Genomic DNA, 9,646 nt, shown 5'->3' on the forward strand with positions numbered 1-9,646 from the left:
CCAGACCTCCCTGGATTACCCTTAGAGGCCCCATCAAACCGAAGTTTGAATGAAGGAAAAAGAAGAGGACTCCATTTAGCCATCTTGCGCTTAAGAGTCGAAGAAACTCCATCTATTATAACCCCATGAGAAGGCATCAAATGAAGTAAAGACCATCTCCAAGTGACCCAATTATCCGAATGAGAAAAGGACCTAAGATGATCTAAATTTCTATGAGTGAAAGAAAGCACCACTTCACTAATGGAAGCTTGAACTTTACCAATTATGACTGTCAAAGATGAGGATTTATGTTTCAAGATTCTTGAATTCCTTTCAAGCCAAAGATTCCAAATCAGCAGAGATGGAGCGACAACCCAAAGAGATGAATAGAATGAAGAGGGAAACAACAAGGGCCATGACATACATTGTGAAAGTAGATTTGGACAGAGAGCAGAAGACCATCCTAACATATCAAACAACCAATACCAACACTCAGAGGCAAAAAGACATAGCAAGAAAAGGTGATCCATCGATTCCATACAATAACCACAAAAAACACAAGGAAAAACTGTTGGCATTCCAGTAAGGACTTTATCTTGGACGACCAACCAAGCAAAAGCCCCTGCCTTTGGAAGACAAGCAGGATGCCAAAAAAGCTTTGTAGGCCAACAAGATGGCAAGGGGGCCTGAACCAAAGAATTGTACCCCTCTTTAACTGAATAGGACCCTGTAGCATTTTTAACCCAAACCAAAGAGTCCTCCTTCATATAGAAAAGTAAAGGTCTTTTACAAAGTTCTTCTATAAAAGCTATGATATTAGACTTGAATTATTTATAATAAAATGAAATTAATAAATTAATAGTTTAGTATGTGAAAACTATGATGAAAATAGTTAAACATGGAAAATGGCTATTTAAACTAGAAAATAGAAACATAAATTTTATTCCATTTTCCTTGTTTCAAAAAATGGGATGGGTAAGGAAGGAAACTCTCTATATTGTTAGTCTTTGTTGTATATTGAGAGACATTAAACTGTCTTTTACATTCAATCATAGGACATGGAAATATTTAATGGGTGAAAGATGGAAACAGGACCAGGAAGTACTTTTCAATTTTTTTCATTGATATATCTAATAGTAAACATAATACAAGAAGAACAGAAGGAGAAAGTATGAGCCAAGGGGAATTTGTGAATCAAGAGTTCAAAACTTTGGTCAGAACCAAAAATTGGAATCCTAAGAAAGAGGTCAAATATTTTGGAGATTTAAAGAAAATTTAGAAATGGTCCCCATGTTAAAAGTTGTTCTCTCCTTGCAGGGTACTAAGAATTGGAAACTATAATCTCATATTCTAATTGATCAGGGAAGAGGGTTGAGAGTTGAATTTGATAAGTGAAACCGCATGAATCTCGGATAGGTTCAATAGAGAGAAGTGTCTCAATGAAAGATAGATAGGTTCAATAGAGAGAAGTATATCCCAATATAGTGCCATAAAAGATTTGTTAGGTCAATTATTAGGAGAATCCCTTCCATTACTTTAAAAATGGGAATGATTGGGTGCATATTCACAACTCCAATAAGGGCGAAAGAGGTAGACCATTAGAGCGTACCAAAAAATCAGAAGAAGAAGAAATTTACTGCAACAAATTGTCAAACAATTATAGTTTAGAGTAAAAAAAAAATAGGCAAATATCTTTTAGTCTCTTAGAAAAGAAAGACTTCAAAAGTTCATAGTCTGTGCCAATCAGGAAAATAGGAAATAGATAAAACGTTCAATAGCAAATGATTTGAAGCAAGATGAAATAAGTAAACTGATTGGATGGGATGAAATGAATAATAAAGACAATGAAATTTCACAGAAGTGCATAATCAGTATGGATATCATAACACATCGGTATGGATATCATAACACAGTGAGAAAATACAGTCACGGAATTTTTGAAATAAATATAGAAACATCTTCATGGTTTCAGACCTTATGGAGTCTTAGGTCACAAGTTCGAGTGACAAGAATAAAAGAGTCAAACAAGGCAGTCTAAATACTGCTTGCAGCCATCCAAATATTTGTAAAAGACAGTGAGGAGATTATCTGCATTACCAAATACACGGAAATAAAGAACATTAGCCCCGTCATGAAGAGCATAGTATTCACAGAGAAATTCATGATAAGCTATCACAAAAGTGTAAATATTCAGATGTCACTTTCTGAAAATGGTGAATAAAGAGTAGTCCTTATGCACCCAAAGGAGTCACAAATTATACTCAGATCAAAGTTCACTATTAAATTCCAAAAAAAAAAAAAAAAATGCTCAATCATTTACATCCTTGCAGATTAGAGAAGCATAAGGTTATGATTTCTATCCATACTCAAGCGAATAATCTTCTGATAGATTAGAAACTGATCCATTCAATAAGAGTAGCATATTCAAATATTTTGAGTGTATTTTGAAGGAACTCAAACAGTGAAGAGTAAAGTAGTGCCTCAAGCATGTACAGTGAACAGTCATAATATCATAGACAACAGTCACTCTTAGAATGGCAGCCTTAAAATCACTTAAGGACAGTATAGGCATAAGCATGGATATAAATTTAAAATATAGAATCCTAAGAAATGACAATTAGCAAAAGAGCAGATCCTAGTGCACAATGAACAACAAGCAAAGATATAGTCATAATGTTTTCATGATGTCGTGAAAACCCAGATTCCGATTATGATGATTTTTATACAGAAATGAAAAAACTTCAAAACGCAATGACCAAAAAAAGGTCGTGAAAACCCAGTTCACGGATTTTCAAAAACCTTTATTAGTCTGCAAAAGGATAATACTAAATCAAAGGAACATATAATGAAAGCACAAACCACAAGGTTCAGCCAGCTATCAATATGATAAGCCTCATGGACAGTCAAAGTGAGGTATAAAGATCATAAAGAGATAATCAAGATTTTGACCAGTTGGTGCAGCCATCATGAGAAAGACAGTCTCTAAAATCAATACCAAAAGATTAGGTTGCAGTCCTACTTCATAGGGCTTCATGAGATAATGGCAAGAGTTTTAGATACAAAAGAAATATCTTGCAATATGATTACACAAAGAGGAGTAATATCCATAAATGACAGTGAGCATAGTGCAAAGTTAATGTTGCACTAGGTCATAATAGAATACACGAGACAACCATATCACAGAGATATTCAATGCACAATTAGTATTGCTTAGAAATCATAAATTATGATCATCATTGAGGACAAAGGAAAACAATTAGGGTTTGATAGTTTTGTGCAACCTCCAGTGGATAATAAGAATAGTAACAACCCTTTTGAGAGAGAATTGTGATTAAATACAAAAGACAAAATTTCTAATTACAAGTTCAAGTTATGCACATAAACATTCTATCATATTGTCAATACATGGAGCTAAAACACAGAGAAGGCTTATGTTTTCAGTTGACACAGAACAAAACCTAGATATATAAACATGGAAGTCACATATTAAAATCAAGCATGTATAAGACAATATTCTGAAATAACCCTTCATCAAGGAAAAAAGGAACAAAAGAAGAGAGGAGAGTCACACATAGTTAGACAACGCAAACACCTTCAAAGGCACAAGTTAACAAAAAAAAGATAACAAAAAACCCCAAGTACATGCACTTAAACAACCAGTTTCTGCATTTTTATCAAAGAGACAATGATATAATATAAAAGATGGAGAAAATCAGACATGCCAAGCTATTATCAGTTGAGAACCTAAAAATGCAGAAAAATCCCATTTTCGAGCTCCACTTCAAACTCTAACATGCATTTTGTAGAGAGGAGTCTTCCGGAAGTTGCAAAATATGAAAACCAAAATGATTTTAGGGTTAAATTTCTTATTTGTGCTCATGCCCTAATTTGTTCCGTGGGCTTCTCCTTTTATTTTTATTTGTTTTTATAAAAAAATCACTATATGCAAGCCATGGTGTATGACTTGAAATCATATAGCCTAGGTACTTTTCATTATAGGGCACATGCAAAAGAGCCAAAAGAACTTTAAGTTCTTTTATCTCATGTATTCTTTTATTTTTATTATTTATTATAATTTAATATATACTAATTAAAGAATAAGAAATAAAACCTTTAATTAATATATATTAAATTATAATAAGTATCATATTTTTCCTTTTAATTATAAATTATAAATTTAATAATTAATATAAATTTATTAAAGATTTATTCCTTATAAAATCTTAATAAATTTATATTAAATTATAAAATATAAAAAAGAAATTAATAGTTTTATTTCAACAATTGAATAAAATGAGTTGTTTTATTTAACTGTGTGAGTAGAACTATTTTTGAAAAAGAGAGATAAATATAAAGATAATATGCAGATTTTTCAAAGGAAGGCATGGGGAAAGTTTTTTTTGTTTTCTCTCACTCATTTTTTTGGTTTTCTCTCACTCTATTATTGTTAGCAGTTTTGGACAGTGAGTCTTGTTTCTCAGTGGACCTATTTTTGGCAGCAAATTGATAGTTCTATTTTGGCACGAGATTGATAGTTCTATTTTTAGGGCAGGGTTTTTTTTTTATGCAGCATCATTTTTTAGGCTATTTTGGACAAATTCGCCCAACGCTTTTCTATAGTTTATTTAATAGGGATTTATTGTGTTTTGATCCAGAAACCTTTGAACTCAGTTTCTTTCATGTGCATGTATCCTTTCTTTTTATAATCATAGGTTTTAGGTTGTGTAAAAGAGATAATTATCGATTTGGTTGTGAAACTAGTTTTTCTTCAAACTTTATCATTTCCTTAGCTGTCCACGGAAATGTTTATGTGGTTTAAGAGTACAATTACTTTGTGTGGGTGAATTTTTGTCATAGTTTTGTGAGTTTTTAGACTATTATCACTATATTTTCGGTGTATAACCTCCTAGTTTAGTTGGAGTTTTTTAGTATATTCATATTATCTCACTCTTTTCCATGATAGTTAATTAGTTTTTAGGAGGGATTCAAGAGAAGTCAGCCAATAACTCGAATATTCACCTTCAACTTGAGCAACCCGCAAGCTCGAAGGTGTTTCCATGTTTCACAGGATTGCTTGGTTTCGCACTTAGCATAATTTGTACAGTCCTTCATGACAACAATAACAAAGGAAGAGAATTTGAAATTATGCTAGAACACTATTTTACTTAGAATCTATCCCTTTCAGATCATAGGAAGACATCTATAACAAACGAAGAGAATTTAATATTGCGGTAGAACACTAATTTACTTAGAATCTATCCCTTTTAGATCATAGGAAGACAATTATAAAAAAGGAGAGAATTTAATTCCACTAGACTTGGAAGTATTCTATGAATTTTAGGTATCTTAGATCCCCAACATGAAGAGAGTGAGAATTCTCAGAAAGAGAAACAAGAGTTAATTTAGAAAATTTTAGATTTAAAAAAAATAGAGGAGGAGGAACTTGGTTTGATATGCATAAAATCAGAGCAATTGGGAAATAAAAGAATCAAGGGAAGTTTTGGGCTTTCATGAAAATAACCCTAATAAAGAAAAACTAGATTGTGGGAAATCATATTTTAAGTGATTAGGAAAGAGAGTTGAATTTGATAAGGAAAGTAAGTATTCATCTTGTATAGGTTCAATAGAGAGAAGTGTCTCAATAAAAGATATGAAGTCTTCTCACTAATCATGCTTTAAGGTAGCCCAGGATAGTGCCATAGAGGATTTGTTAGATCAAATCTTAGGAGAAGACTAGGAAAATAAATTCCCTCCCATTACTTTGAAAATGGGAATAATTGGGAACATGTTCTCAACTCTAGTAAGGGTGAAAAGAGGTATAAAATTAGGGAGTACAAAAAAAATAGAAGGAAAAGAAATTCACTGCATCAAATCCTCAAACAATTATAGTTTAGAGTCTTAAAACAGATAGGCAAAGATCTCTTAGGCTATTGGAAAAGAAACACTTCAAAATTTCATAGTCTATGCCAATTAGGAAGTTTGAACCTTCAACCTCACCCATTTATTTAAAAAGGAAATAAAAAAAATATTCCATAGCCAATGGTTTGATGCAAGATGAAATAAATAAAATAATTGGGTGTGGTGAACACTATTTTACTTAGAATCTATCCCTTTCAGATCATAGGAAGATAATTATAATAAAGTAAGAGAATTGGATTCTTCTAGAATCGGAAGTAGTCTGTGACTTTTTAGGTATCTTAGATATAGAACATGAAGAGAGTGAGAATTCTCAGAAAGAGAAACAAGAGTTAATTTAGAAAATTTCAGATTTAGAAAAAATAGAGGAGGAAGAACTTGGTTTGATATGCGTAGAATCAGGGAAATTGGAGGGAAATAAAAGAATAAACGAAAGGGAAGTTTTGGGCCTCCATGAAAATAACCCTAATAAAGAAAAAAAAGATTGTGGGAAATCTCCCAAAAATAGGACATGTAGGAAATCTCTATTAGAGCTAAGGAAAAAAGATGGAGAAACAAAGGATTTTTTGAAAATTTAAAGCATGTGGAATCTAGGGAAGGGGAAGGTCATTCCCTTGGAGCAATGAAGTTATTATTATGGAATATTAGGGTAATTAATGCCCCTAACAAACAACATTTGGTTAAGCACCGAGAACTTCAAAAGTAGATGTAGTCATTCTTCAAGAGAAAAAATTGAATGCACAAAAAATGATAAGCTTCAGGATGAAATTAGGTTTGTGGTAGGTTAAATATTTGTGGGTGTTGATGAGCAGAAGGTGGAGTTGTTTTTGGGCACCCAGGTCCTCTCCATATTTGCATGTCTGATTTCACGCCTATCTTGAGTTCTTGTTTGATGTGCCATTTCTATGAGCATTTTTAGTTGTTTGTATCTTTTTTTCCCCTGTTGTTGTCTTTCCCTTATTTTCCTCATTGATGTTGGTGTTGTTGCTTCTATCTCACTATACTTGGTTATTTCTAGTTCTTCCTATAGACGTGGTCTTATCTTCTTTCATGGTGGAGATGGTTCGTATTGGACATAACATTTCTCCTATTGAGGTGGATCCTGATGCTGTGACTGATGTTGGTGGGATGCTGATGGTGCCTTTTTTTGTGGTTGGCTTGGTATGGAGGCTAGTTTTATCTAGTTGTTTTCTCTCCTTTAGTCCTTACTGAGGTGGTGATCTTGGAGGGTTTTATGTTCTCAGTTCTAGTTCTATTCAAGGTTAAGTTTATGGGGGCCTTTCTATAACCCACGTGGGTTTCTTTTGTTCCTCTTGCCCATTCTCATGGATCTCTCTTTGAAGTAATTTTATCTCGTATTGAGGTGGAGTGGTTGCAAGGGTTTTGGGTTGAGGGCCTATCTAGGTTGCTGCTATTTATATTGTTGGTTGAGGAAGCCTGTCAACACCCAAATGAATTTCTTTGCAGGAGGTTCTGGGCGCCTTGTCAAAATCCTATATCCTTGAATGTTCCTTCAGGACGAGCTATTGTTGTTTGAGTGTTGATTGGTTGTGGGAGCCTTGTGAAACCCACTCTCTTAGGTTGTGGGAGCCTTGTAAAACCCATTCTCAAGGTTGAGGGATCCTTGAAAAACGCTATGTCTCTTGTTCCTCTTAGGGACATGCTCGATCCTGGCAGTTTTCAAGGGCCCAGTTTGGCTGAGAATTACTTTTGGTTAGGTTTAGGCTTTGTTTGTTGTGGCCTGGAGATTCTATTACAGGTTATGGGAAACTGGGAAAACCCTTCTGGCTAGTTGAGGGTGCTTGATAAAACCCTCATTCTCTATCTTTTGAGGACTATTTTTTTATTACTTATATCATCTATTTTGGCCACCCTAGGTTGTAATGGTTTACACTTGATGTCTGGCTGGTGTTTGGTTGGTTGTGGCTACTATATTTTTTCTGTTTAATTTTTTTGAAACCTTTGAGTTTTGGGATATGGACACCCTTAAGTCCTAAAGGTTTCAGGTTGTTTCTAGACAAGAGGTTCAGAACCAGGTAGTCTAGTCTATATTTTGATGATAAGTCTATGATTGTAAAGGTTTTGGGGCCCGTTCAAAACCTATTTTAACCCAATAAAAAATGTATCCATGTAGGGTATTACTTATGACTATTTTAACTAATTTCTCAATATAATAGATTTTTCCTTATACCTTAACTTGCATTTCAATCTATTACTTGAAAAGAACCAATAATTAGAATACACCATATAGAAAACATTTCAGAGGTTTTTTTGTATGTTGATATGGGTCTCATTATGCAATTTGTAGATCCGCACTATGTGTTTGCATTAGAGAATGCTCTTAGTTTGATTAGTTATCTATGTGTTCTATTATTCATCTACATTTTCATTTGCTACCAAAAATGTGAGATGTGTTAGCATGTGCATTCCATTGGAATCATTTTATAAGGATATGTTGTGATGTGTTTTGGTCCTCTCTATTTTATAGAGTGGACTACATTTAATATTATTGTTTCAGGTGTCTTAATTTATGTAAATTGTATATCTTATCTATGACCAACCTAGTTGAAATTTTTAATGAATTGTCTTGTATATATACATGTACAATTGTGTGAGTTAAGATGTGGAATGTGTGTAAATTTATGTAAAGTGGATGTTAATAATATGCGAGACAATTTGGTGTGAAAATTGTTTTGTGAAGAGTTTTGACGATGACGTGATAGTGAACTATGATAGTGATTGATGTTAGATGTGTTTTCCATGATATTGGTTGCTTCACATAGAGGTTCAAGGATAATTTTTGTAGTGTCATAAAATTGTGACCCTAGCAATTTTTGACCACATTAGGGTCCTCACGCATGTGAAATCAAATCCCCTAGCCTAATCAAAGATAGGAGAATGCTCAACCCTCAGAATCTAGTTCTTCCTTGGCCTTCGCAGCACCTGCTACTCTCTTCCCTAGAGAAAGGGGCAGGAAAGGGACGTGGTGCCCTTGTCCCCCCTAGGAAAAGGGCATGGCTCCCATGTCCTCCCAGAATAGGGGTGTGGCATCCCCATCCCTGCCCTATTTTGGGGCATGACCCTTTCTTGAGCTTGCATTGAAGGTTGTGCAGTAAGCGAGAAACTTCCTCATTTTTGGCCTATGATGTATATCAGTTTCAGTAACTCTAATTGACATGTATTTAAGTTGCATTTTTCCTCTCATTTGGGTAAGAGAGTCAATTTGGATGAGTGGGAATTCTACATGAGATCAAGCATTCATTTTCAACATTGACCATTCCTAAGTCTCCCTTCAAGGCTAGGTGTTTCATTCAAGTCAAGGATTCAAGCATTGAAGAGGAGATTGATTCGAACATTCAACTCCACACAAACATTTATAGAAACATTTCTATAACAACCTCCCTTGAGGTGATTTACATTTCATTCTTTCATTTATATTTACTTGCAAGTACTTTCTTTCATTAATTGGTTAAATCTAAAATTGGGGTTTGACCTGAAGGAAAACTCTCAATCCCAACCCCTTTTCCTCTCTTTTCTGTGTGTAGCTTATAGGTGCACGACTGTACTTTTGGATTTACAATCCATTTTTAGATGAAGAAAAACCCTTTTTTGTTTCACAGATTTTTTGGAGGACTGTGTACATTCTTGCCATGGTCTAAGCAACTTTTACTCAAATTTGCAGGGCAACTTCCTCTCAACATATTACTGCTAGATCCAGGTGCACAGCTTCATCCCATACTCCAATCTCAAG

This window comes from Cryptomeria japonica, chromosome 8, assembly GCF_030272615.1.
Source record: "Cryptomeria japonica chromosome 8, Sugi_1.0, whole genome shotgun sequence".
In the NCBI taxonomy this organism is placed as follows: Eukaryota; Viridiplantae; Streptophyta; class Pinopsida; order Cupressales; family Cupressaceae; genus Cryptomeria; species Cryptomeria japonica.